The sequence below is a fragment of the Bombina bombina genome, chromosome 2 (assembly GCF_027579735.1).
Source record: "Bombina bombina isolate aBomBom1 chromosome 2, aBomBom1.pri, whole genome shotgun sequence".
NCBI lineage: Eukaryota > Metazoa > Chordata > Amphibia > Anura > Bombinatoridae > Bombina > Bombina bombina.
The window spans coordinates 1005628221-1005642458 of NC_069500.1; positions in this window are offsets into that span (position 1 = coordinate 1005628221).

A 14238-nucleotide genomic window follows, 5' to 3' on the forward strand; every position below is an offset into this window, starting at 1 on the left:
GAATCCTATCAGCCAATCGGAATTCGAGGGACGCCATCTTGGATGACGTCCCTTAAAGGAACGGTCATTCGTCTTGAAGTCGTCGGTGAAGATGGATGGATCCGCGCTGGAGGTCTTGAAGATCAGCCAGTCGTCATCGGATTGAAGAACATAGAAGATGCGGCTTGGATGAAGATGTTTGCCGGTCCGGATGTCCTCTTCTGCCCGCTTGGATCAAGACTTCATCCGGAGGATGGACGTCACTCTTTAGCCCCCGCCTGGGCTTGGATGAAGACATCGGAGGCTTTTCTGGATCGATCGGTGATACCTGGCATGGTGAAGACAAGGTAGGAAGATCTTCAGGGGGGTAGTGTTAGGTTTATTTAAGGGGGGTTTGGGTTAGATTAGGGGTATGTGGGTGGTGGGTTTTAATGTTGGGGGGGTATTGTATGTGGTTTTTTTACACGCAAAAGAGCTGAATTCTTTGGGGCATGCCCCACAAAAGGCCCTTTTAAGGGCTGGTAAGGTAATAGAGCTTTGAACTTTTTCAATTTATAATAGGGTAGGGCATTTTTTTTATTTTGGGGGTCTTTGTTATTTTATTAGGGGGCTTAGAGTAGGTGTAATTAGTTTAAAATTGTTGTAATATTTTTCTAATGTTTTGTAAATATTTTTTTAAATTTTGTAACTTCGTTCTTTTTTATTTTTTGTACTTTAGTTAGTTTATTTAAATGTATTTATTTGTAGGTATTGTATTTAATTAATGTATTGATAGTGTAGTGTTAGGTTTAATTGTAGGTAATTGCAGGTATTTTATTTAATTTATTTATTGATAGTGTAGTGTTAGGTTTAATTGTAACTTAGGTTAGAATTTATTTTACAGGTAATTTTGTAATTATTTTAACTAGGTAACTATTCAATAGTTATTAACTATTTAATAGCTATTGTACCTGGTTAAAATAATTACAAAGTTGCCTGTAAAATAAATATTAATCCTAAAATAGCTACAATATAATTTTAATTTATATTGTAGCTATATTATGATTTATTTTACAGGTAAGTATTTAGCTTTAAATAGGAATAATTTATTTAATAAGAGTTAATTTATTTCGTTAGATAAAAATTATATTTAACTTAGGGGGGTGTTAGGGTTAGGGTTAGAATTAGCTTTAGGGGTTAAAAAATTTATTAGAGTAGCGGTGAGCTCCGGTCGGCAGATTAGGGGTTAATGCTTGAAGTTAGGTGTCGGCGATCTTAGGGAGGGCAGATTAGGGGTTAATACTATTTATTATAGGGTTATTGAGGCGGGAGTGAGGCGGATTAGGGGTTAATAACTTTATTATAGTAGCGGTGCGGTCCGCTCGGCAGATTAGGGGTTAATAAGTGTAGGTAGGTGGTGGCGACGTTGGGGGGGCAGATTAGGGGTTAATAAATATAATATAGGTGTCGGTGGTATTAGGGGCAGCAGATTAGGGGTACATAGGGATAACGTAGATTGGCGGCGGTGTACGGAGCGGCAGATTAGGGGTTAAAAAATTTAATATAGTGGCGGCGATGTGGGGGGACCTCGGTTTAGGGGTACATAGGTAGTTTATGGGTGTTAGTGTACTTTAGAGCACAGTAGTTAAGAGCTTTATAAACCGGCGTTAGTCCAGAAAGCTCTTAACTCCTGGTTTTTTTCTGCGGCTGGAGTTTTGTCGTTAGATTTCTAACGCTCACTTCAGCCACGACTCTAAATACCGGCGTTAGAAAGATCCCATTGAAAAGATAGGATACGCAAATGGCGTAGGGGGATCTGCGGTATGGAAAAGTCGCGGCTGTAAAGTGAGCGTTAGACCCTTTCCTGACTGACTCCAAATACCAGAGGGCGGTAAAAAACAGCGTTAGGAGCCTCTAACGCTGGTTTTGACGGCTACCGCCCAACTCTAAATCTAGCCGATAGGTACTGGACAGTCTGCCATGCCAGTATCTATAAAACCATTTACATATAATTTAAACAATAGTAGTCTACCCACCTCCCATGAAATCTCCTTTTTCTGTAGTGTAGCTGCTGAACCCTCTCCCTTTATTTTAATTTTGCCACAGTATGGGGCCTTCCCACTCCCTCCCCCCTCCCCTCTTTGCTGCTAGACCACCCACCCGCCTCTCAGATTCACCCCCATACACCTCCCACCGGCACCAGCAGATAAGCATTACAGATGGCTGTAGTTTAACATCCGAGACTGCTACAGCTTCCTGAAGCTTAGACGCATATATACTTTGTGCGATACGAAAGGCTAAGTACCTTCAATGTATATATACATATATATATATATATGTTGGATTGGGTGAAGGGGTTAAAAAACTTTCCAATTTACTTCCATTTTCAAAATGTGTTCAATCTCTTTATATGCGCACTTTGAGGCACCAGCTACTTCTAAGCATGTGCAACAGTACAGTATATATGAATATGTGCTTTGAGATTGACTGATGACTGTCACATGTTACAGGGAGAGGGAAATGGAATTAACTTTAAAATTTGTACTATGTATTTGTGCATTTCTACTTTAATTAATGGTCCTTTAACAATGCTTTTACAGAAAAAGTAAAGATTCAGAAAAAAAGATTAGCAGCTATATTTCAAGTATTTACAAGATTAAAAAGTTATAATAACATGTAATTAGCATCCCAAGGTGAACCAGTGTAATACAGTCAGTGGCCTGGGATTTCTGTTAAGAGAAATAAGCCTAGTAATAATTATTTACTGACTCCATGTCTTTAAAAAATACACAACTTCAGGGGTAGCCCACAGATGTGAAACAACAACTGGATAAGCTCACATTTCCCACCGTCAAAGTTGTTTGTTTACTCAACTGTTTACATTCAATTGCAATTTTACTAAGTTGGCAACATTGTAATTGTATGATTTATAATGTAAACTTATCAACACAAATGGCTAATGTCAGCAGTTCACAAGCACGAGAAACTGTTTTAAGGCCTCTCATCCTGTCTTCTACTTTGGTTTTTTAAATTACTATTAGCCATTTCTGTTTAAAGGGACAGTGTGCTATAAAAATGGTTTCCTCTTAAAGGGTTTACAAAGACTTGCTTAACTTAGGAGTTTAAAATGTATTAGAAATTGCTCTTTAAGTATACTTTTGTATATGAAGTATCTGTTACAGCTAATTGAAACCACAACCTAATCAAATGGGCTGAAGTTCCAGGGAGATCAGACCTTATTAGCTCTCTGTTTTTACACACAGTCCTCCTTATCTTATCTCCCAATGCACAAAGAGACTAATACAGAGAACAATGGAAAATTAACATTATATTATCTCTCTGTCCCATCACCCCATAGGAGAGAAATTTCTCCTATACCTTGTTTACAAAGTTTTTCTATAACCAGTAATTAAATATTAAAATATTAGTACAGAGGTGGTCGAGAGTATTATTACCCTTTCATTTTATAGTATAGGATTTTAAGAGTGAAACACAAAAATGCCCAAATGGAGTTTGCCAAAGTGCGTGTTGACAAGCCATAGTCCTTCTGGGAGAATGTCATTTGAACAGATGAAACAAAGATAGAGCTTTACAGAAGGAAAAAAAAATCCTTCGAAGAGAAGAAAACCATCCCTATCGTAAAACATGTAGGAGGTTCAGTGATGTTTTTGTGTTGATTTGCTGTCTCTGGCAACAGGATAATGACCCAAAACATACCTCGAAAATCACCCAAGAATAGATGAGAAGAAAACATTGGACCATTGTGAAGTGGCCCTCTGTGAGTCTAGATCTGAATCCCATCGAACATCTGTGGAAAGAGCTGAAAACTCGCAGTTGGGAAAAGGCCCCATCAAACTGAGAGAACCGGAGCAGTTTGGTCAAGATGAGTGGGTCAAAATACCAGTCAAAAAAGTGTAGAAATGTTATTGAGAGTTACAGAAAGCACTTGATTCCAGTTATTGCCTCCAAAGCCTGTGCTACAGAATATTAGGTTAAGACTACCAATATTTCTGTCCCCTCTATTCTCATTTGTTTTAGAGTTTAAAGTAATACGTGAAGCCATAAATCAAAAGTGATGTTTCTTTTCTACTATATTTGAAATAAAGAATTGTGGATACCAATTGTGTCAATTGTGACTTAGTTAAGAGAAAATTGTGCCTTTCCTAGAAAAGTGTAAGGGTACCAATATTTTCCGCCACATCTGTATATAGTTTAGGTGGAGATACAACAGGTAAAAACAATTTAACATGTCAAAATAAAAATAAGAGGTCTTTTTGTAAAAAAATGAATACACCCCAGCAGGTAAAATGTATTATTGGGAACACATTAAAGAAGAGGGAACAAAATAGTACTCTGCCCCTTTAAGGTTGGTAACTATTCTAACTGATCGTGGAAATGCTATTCTGTTTTTCACAGATCATTGCCAGCTACAATGTTAGGCATAAACAAACTTAGTTGCGTCACATCCAATTCCCTGGAAGAACTTCATAATATTGAGTCATTTCAAATATGCATGGTTTGTTTATACATATTTTAATTCAAACTTGGAGGAACAATAAAATAATTTTTATATGTGGATCAGAAATGAATCACTGCATTGCAACAGATCTCCATACAAAATATTTTAAAATTGTCCTTTTATTAGCATAAAATTTAAAAATTTTATGCAGTTAGAAGAAATACCATTTGAAAAGTCCCTTGAATGTTGTTTTTTTTTCCCCTTTGTGGCCGGAATTAACTTACGACATATCTGTATTTACTGCTTTGTAATAATTTAAAGATATGAAAATGGTGCATTGAATATTGTCTTTAAAGTGACATGAAACCTAAAAAATTTTATTTCATATAGAGCATAACATTTTTAACAACTTTCCAATTTACTTCTATTATCAAGTTTGTTTCATTCTCTTGGTATCCTTTGTTGACATAGTAACAATGCACTACTGGGAGCTAGCTGAAGACATTGGGCAAGACAATAACAGGAGGAATTTATGTGCTGCCACCAATCAGCAGCTAAGGCATAGTAGTGCATTGCTGTCCCTACATAGGTATGCTTTCCAACAAAAGATACCAAGAAAACAAATCAAATTCAATAATATCAATGCATTGGAAAGTCTTTTAAAATTGAATGTTCTGTCTAAATAATGAAAGAAAAATGTTCGGTTTCATGTCCCTTAAAATGTGACATTCAATGCACCCTTTTCATGTCTCTATTTGAAATTATTACAAAACACCACATACAGATATATTTTAAGCTAATTTTGTGTTATAATAACATTTTCCACCCCTGTTTCAATGTCTTTTCTATTTTTGCTGCTTTGTAATCACTGGAGTCTGCAGGAATAAGGAACATTAAACTCATAATTGAAAGTTCATTCATTATTTATTTTGTCAGCTTTTTTACACTGTCCCAGAGTGGCAGTTGTATGTTCTGTTTTATTCTGACCTGACTACATACTTCCAAGTGATTGCTTGATCTATGCAGCTGCTCTTTTATATATTAGTTATATATATTTAAATGATTAAACAATATGAAGTCATTTCAGGGAATTGGAAGTGATACATTAAACAACATTTTTTATGCCTAATATTTTAATTGGCAATGATCAATAGTTCCCAGTAGTGCATTTCTGCTCCTAAACCTACTTAGGTATGCTGACAGCAAAATATACCAAGACAACAAAGCAAATTAAATAATAGAAGTAAATTGGAAACGTTGTTTAAAATCACATGCTCAGTCTGAATCGTGAAAGCTTCATTTTGGCTTTACTGTCCCTTTAAAGAATGTGTGTTGTTTTAAAAGATAGATAATCCCTTTATTACCCATTCCCCAGTTTTGCATAACCAACACTGTTATAGTAATATAATTTTTACCTCTGTGATTAACTTGTATCTAAGCATCTTTTGACAGCCCCCTGATCACATGACATTTTAATTATCTAATGACTTTCATTTTAGCCAATTAGTGCAGTGTCTGCCCCAATCCACGGGCGTGATCACAATGTTATCTATATGGTTTACATGAACTATCTCTCCCCTGTTGTGCTAAGCAAATAAAAAACATGTGATAAGAGGCGGCCTTCAAGGGCTTAGAAATAATCATACGAGTCTTTCTAGGTTTAGCTTTCAACTAAGAATACCAAGAGAACTAAGCAAAATTGGTAATAAAAGTAAATTGGAAAGTTGTTTAAGATTACATGCCCTATTTGAAACATGAAAGTTTTTTTGGACTTGACTATCCCTTTAACTTCAAAGGCTACAAAGCACGCACAATATCATCTTTGAGATAAAATTGTTCATGTTTATAGTCATTTAAATAGAGGTCGTTGCATATTCCCAAACCAGAGATCCAACTCTAGGCAAATCTAAAAGACCTTTGAAAAGTATTTGGAAAGGTCATTCCAGGCCATTTGATTTTAAACTATTTTAATAATGCACATCTGCGGCATCCATGTGTTTTTTCTTTCTTTCTTTTTTTAAATATAGTTTAGGGTTATATGAAATATAATGCTGGTTTTGTGAGAGGAATACTTTGGTCTACTTGAATTAACGTATTTTTTGTATACAAATATTATATATCACCAATGAAGAACAGCATCACAAAGGAACTGAATAGACAGCCTACTTAAAATAAATGTTTTTTAATTAGTTCCTTTTGTAAAATTTGCATTGATTTGCAGTCTAGGGACTAGGGGACATATGTTTATCTTATGTATTTTGCTGTGGCCAGTTAACGCCTGATAAACTGATAAAATAAGATCCGCTCAATCACTGTGTAGTATTTTGCAGATTGATATTAGCTCTAAGGGGCACCACATAACCCACTTATGTATGGGCATCTGATGAGGAAGTATATATACCCAATTTATAACTTTTTGTTTAAATCCAATAAGATTTGTTATGTAGTAAGATATCATTTTCTTAAATTGCCAATAGAATATTCTATATAAAGTTATTATTATCTTTTATAAGAGAAACTGATCCTCCTACTAAAGTACCTTGTATCTGGAATACATATTTTAGTATATCTTCGAAAGAGTATGCATTTGTCTGATTTTTGGCCCATTCTTCCGCATAACGAGCATATGAACAGAAAGGGTTAAGTAATTACATTTTTATGTTTATTAGTCACTTTAGGTGCCAAAAAAAAGGGTCAGGAGCTGAGATCGCTTTACAAATCAGCTCATTCGTTTACAATGATGTACACAGGATCTGACCATTCATGTGTACAACTTCCCCTGTCCAATCCTGACAGAGCATTACTAAATTATTGATGTGAGGGCTAGGAAGTCAGGCATTAAATGCTAAACAGGCTTGTCCATTCCACTTTTAAGCTAGTGTAGGAGGGTGGTAGTCTAAGTGAACATCAGCCATCTTTAATCACTTTTACTTCAGCTTCCGAACATTGCAGTTGAGTTGTGTATGCATCTATCAGTTTGCTGTGCTGTTTTTTTGTTGTGTTATCCTGGAAGGTTCCCAGTTGGTTTGTTTGAAAGTATGTTTTGTGTGGATGCTGTTTAGGGTCTTTGACGTGGTCCTGGGCTTGATCCTTTGGCGCCAAATGTAACTGACTTCCCCCAGTTTTGCTTTTATATATTACTGTGTATCTGCTGGCGAGTGCCAGGTTTTCTGTGTGTTGCGTTGATAATGTTTATAATGCTTCCCTATGGTCCTGTCACCCAGGCTGCTCAGGGGTTAACTGCTTGTGTTGCTGGGAACTGTGCAGCTGTCTGTCAGTGTTCAGGGCTTTGGAGTTTACAGTAGCTAAGGATGTGTACCCAGTCTCCAGTCTAATAGTGCAGTCCATTCCTGTGTTTATATATATATATATATATATATATATACAGTCATGTGAAAAAGAAAGTACACCCTCTTTGAATACTGTGGTTTAACGTATCTGGAAATAATAAAAATCATCTGGTCCTTAGCAGGTTTAAAATTTAGGTAAATACAACCTCAGATGAACAACAACACATGACATATTTTACTGTGTCATGATTTATTTAACAAAAATAAAGCCAAAATGGAGAAGCCATGTGTGAAAAACTAAGTACACCTTATGATTAAATAGATTGTAGAACCATTGTTAGCAGCAATAACTTGAAGTAATCATTTTCTGCATGTCTCTCACATCGTTGTGGATGAATTTTTGACCCACTCTTCTTTACAACTCTGCTTCAGTTTATTGAGGTTTGCAGGCATTCGTTAATGCACAGGTCTCTTAAAGGACCAGTCAACACAGTAGATTTGCATAATCAACAAATGCAAGATAACAAGACAATGCAATAGCACTTAGTCTGAACTTCAAATGAGTAGTAGATGTTTTTATAACAAATTTCAAAGTTATGTATATCTCCACTCCCCTTGTACCATGTGATAGCAATCAGCCAATCACAAATGCATATACGTATAGTCTGTGAATTCTTGCACATGCTCAGTAGGATCTGGTGACTCAAAAATTGTAAATATTAAAGACTGTGCACATTTTTTTTAATGGAAGTAAATTGGAAAGCTTTTTAAAATTACATGCTGTATCTGAATCATGAGAATTTGATTTAACCGGAGTGTCCCTTTAAGGTCCCCCAATAGCATTTCATTCAGGTTAAGGTCTGGACTTTGACTGGGCCATTGCAGTACCTTAAAGAGTATTTTCTTTTTCATCCATTGTCCTGTTGCACAACCTAATATTGTCCAAGCTTTAGCTTTCAGACAGATGGCCTCACATTTGACTCTAAAATACTTTTAGAGAGAGAGTATACAGAAGAGTTCATGGTCGACACAATGAGTACAAGGTGCCCAGGTCCTGTGGCTCCAAAACAAGCCCAAATCATCACCCCTCCACTACCGTGCTTGACCGGGTACACATCCTTAGCAACTGTAAACTCCAATGTGTTTAGTTTTCACCAAACATGGAGCTGTGCATTATGCCAAACATCTCAACTTTGGTCTTATCTGTCCAAAGGACATTGTTCCAGAACACACACACACACACACACACTCTCACACACACTTTCACACACACACACTCTCACACACACACACTCTCACACACACACTCTCTCACACTCTCTCTCTCTCTCTCTCTCTCTCTCTCTCTCTCACACACACTCTCTCTATCTCTCTCTCTCTCTCTCACAAAAATTGCATGTGTTTCACTCAGAATAGGATGTAAACTTATTTGTTTAAAAATAGTAGTCTTATATTATCTGTCTAAACGCATGTGCTTCATACTGTAAAGGGGCATATAATTCATTTAAATAATATTCCTTCCTTTTATCTAATAATGTTACTAGTCAGTAGTAATATGACTATTTACGATAATACATATGTTTTTGCACATACTATTTTAGGATTTGTAATCTGTATGATCTACTCTCCTTTCCCCAGACTAGTTAATGTTAAACAGACAACAGGTGTTGCATTTCTTTAGCACTTATCTGATAGGAGCTCTTATTAATAGGAGAGGGGTTTAGAATAGTATATACTGGTGCATTTAGTCATAGCCATGTACTGGTCACTGAGAAAGTAATATGTAAATTACCTACAAAACATGTTTGACCATTTTTTGTTGTTCATGGTTTGTACTTTGTACTCTGTACTCTGTGCATTATTTTTTTTTATGCTATACTAATAAAGAGTGAATTTTTGCTTTTAAATCCTGTTCCTGAAGATTTTTTTTTGGATAATTGGACTTCCCAGATGCTGTCTCTTTGGTCTTTTGGATATTTGTTGTTGGAGCATGGATGGAGTGCTCCGGATTGAGGCCAGCACCAGTGACGACATTACACTGAGCCAGAGTGAGGAATACAAAAATGCGCATGCTCACTGGCGTGAAGACGGCTGCATCTTATTGTGGGCTGCGTACTGGTGTCGAGGAGACTGTCTGTCTTTCTAAGCGCTGCTTATCGTTTTCCCAGGTAAAATTAGACTTTGTAGTCACCAATGGAGCAGCCAATATGGTGAAGACTCTCACAGACGGTGTGGGTCCTTCAGCTCACGTCCTCCACCTGGTAGTAGAGGCAGCTCTAGGTCAGCAAGTTTACTTGAATGGTGTGGAAGGATTGCAGGCCATTTTCCCCAGAGTGTTAAAGAGAGTCAGATCCTTAGGCAGGAACAGGAGGTGGTAGGGCTTCCATAACATCATCTTAAACAAATCATAACTAATAGGTGGAATTCAGCTTTGAATATGCTGGAACATATCTTCGATTAGCAGAGAGCTATCCATGCTATAGTTTTCAATCAATACATTGATATCAGGAGTACATTATGCATAGATGAGTGGACCATGATTGGTCATTTAGTAGCAGTCCTAAAGCATTTTAGGGATGCCACAAAATACTTGAGTCACAACACTACCAGTCTGGGTCAAGTCATACCCTTGCTCACTCACCTATTGAGCAATATGGATGCCTTCCTGGAGATTTGTGAAGTAGTTTCTGGTGGAGTACTAAGCAGTAAGGTAGCAGCACTTGTCAGGAGGCTGAAGGAGCAGTTGAAAGTTTGCATGTGAAGCCATCTTAAGCAATACCATGAACTGATGCTGTCCACCTTGTGTGATCCCAGAATTAAGGGGAATATGGCTCTCTGAACAGATAACCTGGCAACTTGGAGGGACTCAATGATTTGCATTGTGCGTGCGGTCAAAGAAAAGGGAGGCATGCTTTGTGAGAGAGAAGTGCAGCAGCAGGAGGCAGATATAATTCTTTAATCTCCTAACAGCAGCAGCATAACACAGACAAGTGGAGCAACTGTTTATTTGCTAGAGAGAATAGACTGTTTGGTGGGACCCACTGAAGCCCCCTCAAGAGAGGAGAGTACAGGCACCTCTGACATGGTAAAGGCTTATATTTGCATATCTCCTTTTTACAGCAAACCCTCTGCCATCTGAGTTATTGGAAAGACAAGGGGATTGTGGGGCATGCCCTGGCTACAGTATTCCGGGACCTCCTCTCTTGTCCCCCAATGTACAGTGAGGGAGTTTACTGATCCCTCAACGCTCAAAAAAGTCACCACAGCTCATGGAGCAAATGGCATTTCTTAAATGTAACATTCCAAACTAGCTTACCATGCCATTAACTTTGACAACTATTGTTTTTTAAATGTATTCCACTCATGCTCCTTCCCTTCCTGCTCTGTTGTTGTCATCATCTGTCAATGTTAAATCCTCAGAGGTCTGCTGGTCTTTGTGTCCAAGGGGCTCTAGGCATGTGTTTGTCTGCCTTTTCCCTTGGAGGTGTATTTTTGAGGTTTATCTACTATAAGGGCTACCTAGTTCAGTAAGTCTGCTGCTTCAGCTGGCTGTTGTGTCCAAGGGGCTCTAGGCATGTGTTTGTCCTCCTTCGAAGGCATATTTTTCAGGTTCATGTACTATGAGGTCTACATAGTTCTTCATGCACTGTGGTGGTCATCATCTGTTAAAGTCAAACATCTTAGCAAAGTGCTGGCTGCTGCCTAAGCGACTTCTCATAACAGAAATTTGTCAGAGAGTTATTTCTGTCCCTGCTGCAGTACTTTTAAGGATGCCTAAAAGATCAATTAGGCCTTAATTGCAGCAGTCTATATTAGCGCTCTGTTTTCAGCATGTGCATTGAGTGTTCTGACTACCTCTTACTCTGGCAGTTTTGGATATTCTGGTATTGATTTTTAGCTTCCCCTGACTTTGTTTCTGTATTAGCCCCTTGGTTTGGACTGATTTGGTATTTGATTTTAGCTTGTTTTTGGATTTTGAATTTGAATAATTCTCTGCTGTTTTTTCCCCTTTGAGGCTTTGACTTGGACTGTCTGACAAGGGGTCACAATCTAAAGTTAGAGGGTAGCAGATTCAGGAGAAATTTGAGGAAGCATTTTTTTACAGAAAGGGGGGTGGATTCATGGAATAAACTTTCATCTGAGGTGGCAAACGACTGTAAAGAAATTAAAAAATGCCTGGGACATGCATAAGGCTATACTAGGAAAAAAAGTAACATGTAATATGAGTAGACTTGATGGGACTTTTTGGTTCTTATCTACTGTCAAATTATATGTTTCTATGTTTCTATTGCTGCTGTTACCTGCTTAACCAGTGCATAATTACATTGGATGTCTCTACTCACAGGAGACCCGAAAAGTATGTTTCCCTTTGTCATTGATATTTATTAATTTACAGTAATTTTCTAGTAATTATTTGTTCTTTTTACTTTTTAGGTGTTGATTAAAATACCAGAGAGAGTTCAAATAATAATTTAGTCTCATTGCTCTCTTACCCCTAGCCTCTGCTTGGTTACTGTGTTTAACTAGCAGTTCAATAGTAAGATGGCACCTCTGTATACCATCCGTATGTGGTGAGTTGTGCTTCTCTGTCATTGATTTCAGCTTGTTTAATTCTGTAACAGCAGTACTCCACCTGACGATGGTGAAGATATGGGCCAGATATCCAAGCCTTATACACGAGCATTGACCATCAATTAGGCCTTAAAGTTGTACAACACTTCTTAGACTGCTCCTCTGGTGAAGACAAAGAACATGATAGTTTTATCATGACTCTATTGAAATTCATTCTATATCATAATTACTTCGTTTTTGATCAACAATTTTACTTACAAATCAGAGGTACCGCGATGGGTACAGCCTGCGCACCAACCTACGCTAATCTTTTCTTAGGTTGGTGGGAGCAGCAAACAGTATTCTCAGACACATTTGTTACCTTTACAGACCATATACCACTCTGGTTAAGGTACATAGACAATGTGTTCTTCCTTTGGGAAGGACCATCAGATCTACTTATGGAATTCCTAACAAGATTGAATGACAACAATCTGAATATAAAATTAACTTACGAATTCAACAACCAAGAAGTGACATTTCTGGACTTGAGAATATCGAGAGATGAATTGGGAACGATTAAAACTGATCTATTTAGTAAAAAAACTGCAACTAATAATCTACTTCATGCCACCAGCGGTCACTCTCCAAATACAATAAAAGCTCTACCGATTGGAGAATTTTTAAGAATGAAGCAAAATTGTTTAGACCCAATCACCTATAAACAAAGAGCAGACAAACTACAAGTTCGGTTACAACAAAGGGGATACAGTAACAGAAGCATTAAAAGAGCTAGACATCGAGCAAATCAAACTAAGAGGCAGGACTTACTCCAAAAAAAACAGAAAGTTAAAGACCAGAATACCAGGCTAATTGTCACCTATTCACCTCAGGTGAATGAGGTGATAAACATTCTTAACAGACATGTACATATCCTTCAAGCTGATCCAAAATTAAATAACATCATTGGAAATAAGATACAGATCGGATATAGACGTACCAAAAATTTAAAAGATGTCCTAAGTTCTAGCCACTTTGTAAGAAAGAAAACCATTTGCTACCGGTAAAATCTGTTAAAGACAGATTTGGTCACAAACATACAATTCAATCTCATATTAATTGTAACACCTCAAACATCATTTATGCAATCACATGCAGTTGTGATATGATTTATGTAGGAATGTCCACAAGGAAACTCAGTTCCAGAATGCTAGAACATCTTAGCAATATCAGAAACGCAGCCAAAGACATTGCCAGTAATAAAAACATTACCAGTGTGGCTTCTCATTTCCTAATTCATCACAAAGGTCAAACCACAGCATTTCGCTGCTATGGACTAGAAAAAGTATCACTGGGAATTAGGGGGGTAACCTAGAAGATACCCTACTCAAAAGAGAGAGCCATTGGATTTATCTGATGAATTCAGTTTCTCCAACAGGAATGAATGAGAACAATAATTATTTTACTTACTTGTAGTAATTCCAGCACAACAAAATAATAATTCAGGAATTACTGAATGCAGAACAATTAATTCAGTACACCGCATAAAGTATAATCATACAAATACTACTGTTAGAATATGTATTATTATGTCTTCTTTCCTCCCTATTCTGAAATTGCAATTTCAATATAGCATAGTTAAATGGGAAATAAATTAGAATAGAGTATTAAAATCTTCACATTTGTGAATGAATACTGTAATTATTAAAATATGTTGTATTCAATCAATTGAGGTTCAGATATACATAACAGAGTATTATAAAGGTTATGGTAGGGTATATTATTAATTTCACTCCAAACCAACACTCCCCTTTAAGTCACTGTATTAACTTATAACTATACAATTGGTAACTGGTTACTTATAAACACTGTTGGTCACTGTAGCACAGTAGTTTCTACTATTTTAGAACACTTCACTTTATGTATATATGGTATCACATACTCATATAATCAGCACATACACTGTTTTGCTGTCACAAC